Source organism: Engystomops pustulosus, chromosome 4 (genome assembly GCF_040894005.1).
Source record: "Engystomops pustulosus chromosome 4, aEngPut4.maternal, whole genome shotgun sequence".
Classification (NCBI taxonomy): domain Eukaryota; kingdom Metazoa; phylum Chordata; class Amphibia; order Anura; family Leptodactylidae; genus Engystomops; species Engystomops pustulosus.
Genome location: NC_092414.1, coordinates 201,942,808 through 201,952,174, shown reverse-complemented (window position 1 = coordinate 201,952,174; position 9,367 = coordinate 201,942,808). Strand labels below are relative to the sequence as shown.

The 9,367-nt window shown below is 43.1% G+C and overlaps 24 non-coding genes across 24 annotated transcripts; all 24 read right to left on the bottom strand.

Annotated features, from left to right (window-relative positions):
* Positions 1-258: 258 nt before the first annotated feature.
* On the bottom strand, positions 259-331 carry TRNAR-ACG (transfer RNA arginine (anticodon ACG)). The gene has a single exon. It is a non-coding gene; the product is annotated as a tRNA-Arg (tRNA).
* Positions 332-1,119: 788 nt separating this feature from the next.
* Positions 1,120-1,191, bottom strand: TRNAH-GUG (transfer RNA histidin (anticodon GUG)). Its single transcript has one exon. It is a non-coding gene; the product is annotated as a tRNA-His (tRNA).
* A 398-nt stretch (positions 1,192-1,589) lies between these two features.
* Positions 1,590-1,661, bottom strand: TRNAH-GUG (transfer RNA histidin (anticodon GUG)). Its single transcript has one exon. It is a non-coding gene; the product is annotated as a tRNA-His (tRNA).
* A 398-nt stretch (positions 1,662-2,059) lies between these two features.
* TRNAH-GUG (transfer RNA histidin (anticodon GUG)) lies at positions 2,060-2,131 on the bottom strand. Its single transcript has one exon. It is a non-coding gene; the product is annotated as a tRNA-His (tRNA).
* A 7-nt stretch (positions 2,132-2,138) lies between these two features.
* Positions 2,139-2,211, bottom strand: TRNAH-AUG (transfer RNA histidin (anticodon AUG)). The gene has a single exon. It is a non-coding gene; the product is annotated as a tRNA-His (tRNA).
* A 788-nt stretch (positions 2,212-2,999) lies between these two features.
* TRNAH-GUG (transfer RNA histidin (anticodon GUG)) lies at positions 3,000-3,071 on the bottom strand. Its single transcript has one exon. It is a non-coding gene; the product is annotated as a tRNA-His (tRNA).
* Positions 3,072-3,469: 398 nt separating this feature from the next.
* Positions 3,470-3,541, bottom strand: TRNAH-GUG (transfer RNA histidin (anticodon GUG)). Its single transcript has one exon. It is a non-coding gene; the product is annotated as a tRNA-His (tRNA).
* Positions 3,542-3,548: 7 nt separating this feature from the next.
* Positions 3,549-3,621, bottom strand: TRNAR-ACG (transfer RNA arginine (anticodon ACG)). The gene has a single exon. It is a non-coding gene; the product is annotated as a tRNA-Arg (tRNA).
* Positions 3,622-4,005: 384 nt separating this feature from the next.
* On the bottom strand, positions 4,006-4,078 carry TRNAR-ACG (transfer RNA arginine (anticodon ACG)). Its single transcript has one exon. It is a non-coding gene; the product is annotated as a tRNA-Arg (tRNA).
* Positions 4,079-4,867: 789 nt separating this feature from the next.
* Positions 4,868-4,939, bottom strand: TRNAH-GUG (transfer RNA histidin (anticodon GUG)). Its single transcript has one exon. It is a non-coding gene; the product is annotated as a tRNA-His (tRNA).
* A 7-nt stretch (positions 4,940-4,946) lies between these two features.
* TRNAR-ACG (transfer RNA arginine (anticodon ACG)) lies at positions 4,947-5,019 on the bottom strand. Its single transcript has one exon. It is a non-coding gene; the product is annotated as a tRNA-Arg (tRNA).
* Positions 5,020-5,342: 323 nt separating this feature from the next.
* TRNAH-GUG (transfer RNA histidin (anticodon GUG)) lies at positions 5,343-5,414 on the bottom strand. Its single transcript has one exon. It is a non-coding gene; the product is annotated as a tRNA-His (tRNA).
* A 393-nt stretch (positions 5,415-5,807) lies between these two features.
* Positions 5,808-5,879, bottom strand: TRNAH-GUG (transfer RNA histidin (anticodon GUG)). Its single transcript has one exon. It is a non-coding gene; the product is annotated as a tRNA-His (tRNA).
* A 403-nt stretch (positions 5,880-6,282) lies between these two features.
* TRNAH-GUG (transfer RNA histidin (anticodon GUG)) lies at positions 6,283-6,354 on the bottom strand. The gene has a single exon. It is a non-coding gene; the product is annotated as a tRNA-His (tRNA).
* Positions 6,355-6,361: 7 nt separating this feature from the next.
* Positions 6,362-6,434, bottom strand: TRNAR-ACG (transfer RNA arginine (anticodon ACG)). The gene has a single exon. It is a non-coding gene; the product is annotated as a tRNA-Arg (tRNA).
* A 398-nt stretch (positions 6,435-6,832) lies between these two features.
* TRNAR-ACG (transfer RNA arginine (anticodon ACG)) lies at positions 6,833-6,905 on the bottom strand. The gene has a single exon. It is a non-coding gene; the product is annotated as a tRNA-Arg (tRNA).
* Positions 6,906-7,223: 318 nt separating this feature from the next.
* Positions 7,224-7,295, bottom strand: TRNAH-GUG (transfer RNA histidin (anticodon GUG)). The gene has a single exon. It is a non-coding gene; the product is annotated as a tRNA-His (tRNA).
* A 7-nt stretch (positions 7,296-7,302) lies between these two features.
* On the bottom strand, positions 7,303-7,375 carry TRNAR-ACG (transfer RNA arginine (anticodon ACG)). Its single transcript has one exon. It is a non-coding gene; the product is annotated as a tRNA-Arg (tRNA).
* Positions 7,376-7,698: 323 nt separating this feature from the next.
* Positions 7,699-7,770, bottom strand: TRNAH-GUG (transfer RNA histidin (anticodon GUG)). The gene has a single exon. It is a non-coding gene; the product is annotated as a tRNA-His (tRNA).
* Positions 7,771-7,777: 7 nt separating this feature from the next.
* On the bottom strand, positions 7,778-7,850 carry TRNAR-ACG (transfer RNA arginine (anticodon ACG)). The gene has a single exon. It is a non-coding gene; the product is annotated as a tRNA-Arg (tRNA).
* A 318-nt stretch (positions 7,851-8,168) lies between these two features.
* TRNAH-GUG (transfer RNA histidin (anticodon GUG)) lies at positions 8,169-8,240 on the bottom strand. The gene has a single exon. It is a non-coding gene; the product is annotated as a tRNA-His (tRNA).
* A 398-nt stretch (positions 8,241-8,638) lies between these two features.
* Positions 8,639-8,710, bottom strand: TRNAH-GUG (transfer RNA histidin (anticodon GUG)). The gene has a single exon. It is a non-coding gene; the product is annotated as a tRNA-His (tRNA).
* A 7-nt stretch (positions 8,711-8,717) lies between these two features.
* TRNAR-ACG (transfer RNA arginine (anticodon ACG)) lies at positions 8,718-8,790 on the bottom strand. The gene has a single exon. It is a non-coding gene; the product is annotated as a tRNA-Arg (tRNA).
* A 318-nt stretch (positions 8,791-9,108) lies between these two features.
* Positions 9,109-9,180, bottom strand: TRNAH-GUG (transfer RNA histidin (anticodon GUG)). Its single transcript has one exon. It is a non-coding gene; the product is annotated as a tRNA-His (tRNA).
* Positions 9,181-9,367: the final 187 nt, after the last annotated feature.

The following is a 9,367-nucleotide window of genomic DNA, read 5'->3' as shown; positions in this document are numbered from 1 at the left end:
GTTTTCTGACAATGTGATTTTGGGAGAGTTGAAATCACAATGTTGCCAAATGTGGTCGAAGAAATTCAGAGAAGCCAACAAATAATACAGGAGAAAAATGAGTTGCTTTTTTTCCTAAAACTCTGAAAATAATTTTCCACCTTGGGAAGTTGGTGTTAATATTGGAACAAAAAAGGACATGCCGTGATCCGGATTCGAACCGGGGTTGCTGCGGCCACAACGCAGAGTACTAACCACTATACGATCACGGCAACGCTTCGAGCCAGGTAGGAGTCGAACCTACAATCTTCTGATCCGTAGTCAGACGCGTTATCCATTGCGCCACTGGCCCTGACGAGAGAGCTGCAGTTCAAAATGTGACTCATTTTAAAAAACTAGCAAACTTCCAACATTGCAATAAGTCCAATCCGTTTCTTGCCAATCCAATCATCAGAGATAACATATTTTCATGAGATCTGGAAACGGTGTGAGTTTTCTGACAATGTGATTTTGGGAGAGTTGAAATCACAATGTTGCCAAATGTGGTCCAAGAAATTCAGAGAAGCCAACAAATAACACAGGAGAAACATGAGTTGCTTTTTTTCCTAAAACTCTGAAAAGAATTTTCCACCTTGGGAAGTTGGCGTTAATATTGGAACAAAAAAAGGCATGCCGTGAACCGGATCCGAACCAGGGTTGCTGCGTCCACAACGCAGAGTACTAACCACTATACGACCACGGCAAAGCTTCGAGCCAGGTAGGAGTCGAACCTACAATCTCCTGATCCGTAGTCAGACGCGTTATCCATTGCGCCACTGGCCCTGATGAGAGTGCTGCAGCCCAAAATGTGACTCATTTTAAAGAACTAGCAAACTTCCAACATTGCAATAAGTCCAATCCGTTTCTTGCCAATCCAATCATCAGAGATAACATATTTTCATGAGATCTGGAAACGGTGTGAGTTTTCTGACAATGTGATTTTGGGAGAGTTGAAATCACAATGTTGCCAAATGTGGTCCAAGAAATTCAGAGAAGCCAACAAATAACACAGGAGAAACATGAGTTGCTTTTTTTCCTAAAACTCTGAAAAGAATTTTCCACCTTGGGAAGTTGGCGTTAATATTGGAACAAAAAAAGACATGCCGTGACCCGGATTCGAACCGGGGTTGCTGCGGCCACAACACAGAGTACTAACCACTATACGATCACGGCAACGCTTCGAGCCAGGTAGGAGTTGATCCTACAAGCTTCTGATCCGTAGTCAGAAGCGTTATCCATTGCGCCACTGGCCCTGATGAGAGTGCTGCAGCCCAAAATGTGACTAATTTTAAAGAACTAGCAAACTTCCAACATTGCAATAAGTCCAATCCGTTTCTTGCCAATCCAATCATCAGAGATAACATATTTTCAAGAGATCTGGAAACGGTGTGAGTTTTCTGACAATGTGATTTTGGGAGAGTAGAAATCACAATGTTGCCAAATGTGGTCCAAGAAATTCAGAGAAGCCAACAAATAACACAGGAGAAACATGAGTTGCTTTTTTTCCTAAAACTCTGAAAATAATTTTCCACCTTGGGAAGTTGGCGTTAATATTGGAACAAAAAAAGACATGCCGTGACCCGGATTCGAACCGGGGTTGCTGCGGCCACAACGCAGAGTACTAACCACTATACAATCACGGCAACGCTTCGAGCCAGGTAGGAGTCGAACCTACAATCTCCTGATCCGTAGTCAGACGTGTTATCCATTGCGCCACTGGCCCTGATGAGAGTGCTGCAGCCCAAAATGTGACTCATTTTAAAGAACTAGCAAACTTCCAACATTGCAATAAGTCCAATCCGTTTCTTGCCAATCCAATCATCAGAGATAACATATTTTCATGAGATCTGGAAACGGTGTGAGTTTTCTGACAATGTGATTTTGGGAGAGTTGAAATCACAATGTTGCCAAATGTGGTTCAAGAAATTCAGAGAAGCCAACAAATAACACAGGAGAAACATGAGTTGCTTTTTTTCCTAAAACTCTGAAAAGAATTTTCCACCTTGGGAAGTTGGCGTTAATATTGGAACAAAAAAAGACATGCCGTGACCCGGATTCGAACCGGGGTTGCTGCGGCCACAACGCAGAGTACTAACCACTATACGATCACGGCAACGCTTCGAGCCAGGTAGGAGTCGAACCTACAATCTTCTGATCCATAGTCAGACGCGTTATCCATTGCGCCACTGGCCCTGACGAGAGCGCTGCAGTTCAAAATGTGACTCATTTTAAAAAACTAGCAAACTTCCAACATTGCAATAAGTCCAATCCGTTTCTTGCCAATCCAATCATCAGAGATAACATATTTTCATGAGATCTGGAAACGGTGTGAGTTTTCTGACAATGTGATTTTGGGAGAGTTGAAATCACAATGTTGCCAAATGTGGTCCAAGAAATTCAGAGAAGCCAACAAATAACACAGGAGAAACATGAGTTGCTTTTTTTCCTAAAACTCTGAAAATAATTTTCCACCTTGGGAAGTTGGCGTTAATATTGGAACAAAAAAAGACATGCCGTGACCCGGATTCGAACCGGGGTTGCTGCGGCAACAACACAGAGTACTAACCACTATACGATCACGGCAACGCTTCGAGCCAGGTAGGAGTTGATCCTACAATCTTCTGATCCGTAGTCAGAAGCGTTATCCATTGCGCCACTGGCCCTGATGAGAGTGCTGCAGCCCAAAATGTGACTCATTTTAAAGAACTAGCAAACTTCCAACATTGCAATAAGTCCAATCCGTTTCTTGCCAATCCAATCATCAGAGATAACATATTTTCATGAGATCTGGAAACGGTGTGAGTTTTCTGACAATGTGATTTTGGGAGAGTTGAAATCACAATGTTGCCAAATGTGGTTCAAGAAATTCAGAGAAGCCAACAAATAACACAGGAGAAACATGAGTTGCTTTTTTTCCTAAAACTCTGAAAAGAATTTTCCACCTTGGGAAGTTGGCGTTAATATTGGAACAAAAAAAGACATGCCGTGACCCGGATTCGAACCGGGGTTGCTGCGGCCACAACGCAGAGTACTAACCACTATACGATCACGGCAACGCTTCGAGCCAGGTAGGAGTCGAACCTACAATCTTCTGATCCGTAGTCAGACGTGTTATCCATTGCGTCACTGGCCCTGATGAGAGTGCTGCCGCCCAAAATGTGACTAATTTTAAAGAACTAGCAAACTTCCAACATTGCAATAAGTCCAATCCGTTTCTTGCCAATCCAATCATCAGAGATAACATATTTTCATGAGATCTGGAAACGGTGTGAGTTTTCTGACAATGTGATTTTGGGAGAGTTGAAATCACAATGTTGCCAAATGTGGTCGAAGAAATTCAGAGAAGCCAACAAATAATACAGGAGAAAAATGAGTTGCTTTTTTTCCTAAAACTCTGAAAAGAATTTTCCACCTTGGGAAGTTGGCGTTAATATTGGAACAAAAAAAGACTTGCCGTGACCCGGATTCGAACCGGGGTTGCTGCGGCCACAACGCAGAGTACTAACCACTATACGATCACGGCAACGCTTCGAGCCAGGTAGGAGTCGAACCTACAATCTTCTGATCCGTAGTCAGACGCGTTATCCATTGCGCCACTGGCCCTGACGAGAGCGCTGCAGTTCAAAATGTGACTCATTTTAAAAAACTAGCAAACTTCCAACATTGCAATAAGTCCAATCCGTTTCTTGCCAATCCAATCATCAGAGATAACATATTTTCATGAGATCTGGAAACGGTGTGAGTTTTCTGACAATGTGATTTTGGGAGAGTTGAAATCACAATGTTGCCAAATGTGGTCCAAGAAATTCAGAGAAGCCAACAAATAACACAGGAGAAACATGAGTTGCTTTTTTTCCTAAAACTCTGAAAAGAATTTTCCACCTTGGGAAGTTGGCGTTAATATTGGAACAAAAAAAGACATGCCGTGACCCGGATTTGAACCGGGGTTGCTGCGGCCACAACCACTATACGATCACGGCAACGCTTCGAGCCAGGTAGGAGTCGAACCTACAATCTTCTGATCCGTAGTCAGACGCGTTATCCATTGCGCCACTGGCCCTGATGAGAGTGCTGCAGCCCAAAATGGGACTCATTTTAAAGAACTAGCAAACTTCCAACATTGCAATAAGTCCAATCCGTTTCTTGCCAATCCAATCATCAGAGATAACATATTTTCATGAGATCTGGAAACGGTGTGAGTTTTCTGACAATGTGATTTTGGGAGAGTTGAAATCACAATGTTGCCAAATGTGGTCCAAGAAATTCAGAGAAGCCAACAAATAACACAGGAGAAACATGAGTTGCTTTTTTTCCTAAAACTCTGAAAAGAATTTTCCACCTTGGGAAGTTGGCGTTAATATTGGAACAAAAAAAAGACATTCCGTGACCCGGATTCGAACCGGGGTTGCTGCGGCCACAACGCAGAGTACTAACCACTATACGATCACGGCAACGCTTCGAGCCAGGTAGGAGTCGAACCTACAATCTTCTGATCCGTAGACAGACGCGTTATCCATTGCGCCACTGGCCCTGAGGAGAGTGCTGCAGCCCAAAATGTGACTCATTTTAAAGAACTAGCAAACTTCCAACATTGCAATAAGTCCAATCCGTTTCTTGCCAATCCAATCATCAGAGATAACATATTTTCATGAGATCTGGAAACGTAGTGAGTTTTCTGACAATGTGATTTTGGGAGAGTTGAAATCACAATGTTGCCAAATGTGGTCCAAGAAATTCAGAGAAGCCAACAAATAACACAGGAGAAACATGAGTTGCTTTTTTTCCTAAAACTCTGAAAAGAATTTTCCACCTTGGGAAGTTGGCGTTAATATTGGAACAAAAAAAGACGTGCCGTGACCCGGATTCGAACCGGGGTTGCTGCGGTCACAACGCAGAGTACTAACCACTATACGATCACGGCAACGCTTCGAGCCAGGTAGGAGTCGAACCTACAATCTTCTGATCCGTAGTCAGACGCGTTATCCATTGCGCCACTGGCCCTGATGAGAGTGCTGCAGCCCAAAATGTGACTCATTTGAAAGAACTAGCAAACTTCCAACATTGCAATAAGTCCAATCCGTTTCTTGCCAATCCAATCATCAGAGATAAGATAACATATTTTCATGAGATCTGGAAACGGTGTGAGTTTTCTGACAATGTGATTTTGGGAGAGTTGAAATCACAATGTTGCCAAATGTGGTCGAAGAAATTCAGAGAAGCCAACAAATAATACAGGAGAAAAATGAGTTGCTTTTTTTCCTAAAACTCTGAAAATAATTTTCCACCTTGGGAAGTTGGCGTTAATATTGGAACAAAAAAGGACATGCCGTGACCCGGATTCGAACCGGGGTTGCTGCGGCCACAACGCAGAGTACTAACCACTACACGATCACGGCAACGCTTCGAGCCAGGAGTCGAACCTACAATCTTCTGATCCGTAGTCAGACGCGTTATCCATTGCGCCACTGGCCTGACGAGAGCGCTGCAGTTCAAAATGTGACTCATTTTAAAAAACTAGCAAACTTCCAACATTGCAATAAGTCCAATCCGTTTCTTGCCAATCCAATCATCAGAGATAACATATTTTCATGAGATCTGGAAACGGTGTGAGTTTTCTGACAATGTGATTTTGGGAGAGTTGAAATCACAATGTTGCCAAATGTGGTCCAAGAAATTCAGAGAAGCCAACAAATAACACAGGAGAAACATGAGTTGCTTTTTTTCCTAAAACTCTGAAAAGAATTTTCCACCTTGGGAAGTTGGCGTTAATATTGGAACAAAAAAAGACATGCCGTGACCCGGATTCGAACCGGGGTTGCTGCGGCCACAACACAGAGTACTAACCACTATACGATCACGGCAACGCTTCGAGCCAGGTAGGAGTTGATCCTACAATCTTCTGATCCGTAGTCAGAAGCGTTATCCATTGCGCCACTGGCCCTGATGAGAGTGCTGCAGCCCAAAATGTGACTCATTTGAAAGAACTAGCAAACTTCCAACATTGCAATAAGTCCAATCCGTTTCTTGCCAATCCAATCATCAGAGATAAGATAACATATTTTCATGAGATCTGGAAACGGTGTGAGTTTTCTGACAATGTGATTTTGGGAGAGTTGAAATCACAATGTTGCCAAATGTGGTCCAAGAAATTCAGAGAAGCCAACAAATAACACAGGAGAAACATGAGTTGCTTTTTTTCCTAAAACTCTGAAAAGAATTTTCCACCTTGGGAAGTTGGCGTTAATATTGGAACAAAAAAAGACATGCCGTGACCCGGATTCGAACCGGGGTTGCTGCGGCCACAACGCAGAGTACTAACCACTATACGATCACGGCAACGCTTCGAGCCAGGTAGGAGTCGAACCTACAATCTTCTGATCCGTAGTCAGACGCGTTATCCATTGCGCCACTGGCCCTGATGAGAGTGCTACCGCCCAAAATGTGACTAATTTTAAAGAACTAGCAAACTTCCAACATTGCAATAAGTCCAATCCGTTTCTTGCCAATCCAATCATCAGAGATAACATATTTTCATGAGATCTGGAAACGGTGTGAGTTTTCTGACAATGTGATTTTGGGAGAGTTGAAATCACAATGTTGCCAAATGTGGTCCAAGAAATTCAGAGAAGCCAACAAATAACACAGGAGAAACATGAGTTGCTTTTTTTCCTAAAACTCTGAAAAGAATTTTCCACCTTGGGAAGTTGGCGTTAATATTGGAACAAAAAAAAGACATGCCGTGACCCGGATTCTAACCGGGGTTGCTGCGGCCACAACGCAGAGTACTAACCACTATACGATCACGGCAACGCTTCGAGCCAGGTAGGAGTCGAACCTACAATCTTCTGATCCGTAGTCAGACGCGTTATCCATTGCGCCACTGGCCCTGATGAGAGTGCTGCAGCCCAAAATGTGACTCATTTTAAAGAACTAGCAAACTTCCAACATTGCAATAAGTCCAATCCGTTTCTTGCCAATCCAATCATCAGAGATAACATATTTTCATGAGATCTGGAAACGTAGTGAGTTTTCTGACAATGTGATTTTGGGAGAGTTGAAATCACAATGTTGCCAAATGTGGTCCAAGAAATTCAGAGAAGCCAACAAATAACACAGGAGAAACATGAGTTGCTTTTTTTCCTAAAACTCTGAAAAGAATTTTCCACCTTGGGAAGTTGGCGTTAATATTGGAACAAAAAAAGACATGCCGTGACCCGGATTCGAACCGGGGTTGCTGCGGCCACAACGCAGAGTACTAACCACTATACGATCACGGCAACGCTTCGAGCCAGGTAGGAGTCGAACCTACAATCTTCTGATCCGTAGTCAGACGCGTTATCCATTGCGCCACTGGCCCTGATGAGAGTGCTGCAGCCCAAAATGTGACTCATTTGAAAGAACTAGCAAACTTCCAACATTGCAATAAGTCCAATCCGTTTCTTGCCAATCCAATCATCAGAGATAAGATAACATATTTTCATGAGATCTGGAAACGGTGTGAGTTTTCTGACAATGTGATTTTGGGAGAGTTGAAATCACAATGTTGCCAAATGTGGTCGAAGAAATTCAGAGAAGCCAACAAATAATACAGGAGAAAAATGAGTTGCTTTTTTTCCTAAAACTCTGAAAATAATTTTCCACCTTGGGAAGTTGGCGTTAATATTGGAACAAAAAAGGACATGCCGTGACCCGGATTCGAACCGGGGTTGCTGCGGCCACAACGCAGAGTACTAACCACTATACGATCACGGCAACGCTTCGAGCCAGGTAGGAGTCGAACCTACAATCTTCTGATCCGTAGTCAGACGCGTTATCCATTGCGCCACTGGCCCTGACGAGAGCGCTGCAGTTCAAAATGTGACTCATTTTAAAAAACTAGCAAACTTCCAACATTGCAATAAGTCCAATCCGTTTCTTGCCAATCCAATCATCAGAGATAACATATTTTCATGAGATCTGGAAACGGTGTGAGTTTTCTGACAATGTGATTTTGGGAGAGTTGAAATCACAATGTTGCCAAATATGGTCCAAGAAATTCAGAGAAGCCAACAAATAACACAGGAGAAACATGAGTTGCTTTTTTTCCTAAAACTCTGAAAAGAATTTTCCACCTTGGGAAGTTGGCATTAATATTGGAACAAAAAAAGACATGCCGTGACCCGGATTCGAACCGGGGTTGCTGCGGCCACAACACAGAGTACTAACCACTATACGATCACGGCAACGCTTCGAGCCAGGTAGGAGTTGATCCTACAATCTTCTGATCCGTAGTCAGAAGCGTTATCCATTGCGCCACTGGCCCTGATGAGAGTGCTGCAGCCCAAAATGTGACTCATTTTAAAGAACTAGCAAACTTCCAACATTGCAATAAGTCCAATCCGTTTCTTGCCAATCCAATCATCAGAGATAACATATTTTCATGAGATCTGGAAACGGTGTGAGTTTTCTGACAATGTGATTTTGGGAGAGTTGAAATCACAATGTTGCCAAATGTGGTTCAAGAAATTCAGAGAAGCCAACAAATAACACAGGAGAAACATGAGTTGCTTTTTTTCCTAAAACTCTGAAAATAATTTTCCACCTTGGGAAGTTGGCGTTAATATTGGAACAAAAAAAGACATGCCGTGACCCGGATTCGAACCGGGGTTGCTGCGGCCACAACACAGAGTACTAACCACTATACGATCACGGCAACGCTTCGAGCCAGGTAGGAGTCGAACCTACAATCTTCTGATCCGTAGTCAGACGCGTTATCCATTGCGCCACTGGCCCTGATGAGAGTGCTGCCGCCCAAAATGTGACTCATTTTAAAGAACTAACAAACTTCCAACATTGCAATAAGTCCAATCCGTTTCTTGCCAATCCAATCATCAGAGATAACATATTTTCATGAGATCTGGAAACGGTGTGAGTTTTCTGACAATGTGATTTTGGGAGAGTTGAAATCACAATGTTGCCAAATGTGGTCCAAGAAATTCAGAGAAGCCAACAAATAACACAGGAGAAACATGAGTTGCTTTTTTTCCTAAAACTCTGAAAAGAATTTTCCACCTTGGGAAGTTGGCGTTAATATTGGAACAAAAAAAGACATGCCGTGACCCGGATTCGAACCGGGGTTGCTGCGGCCACAACACAGAGTACTAACCACTATACGATCACGGCAACGCTTCGAGCCAGGTAGGAGTTGATCCTACAATCTTCTGATCCGTAGTCAGAAGCGTTATCCATTGCGCCACTGGCCCTGATGAGAGTGCTGCAGCCCAAAATGTGACTCATTTTAAAGAACTAGCAAACTTCCAACATTGCAATAAGTCCAATCCGTTTCTTGCCAATCCAATCATCAGAGATA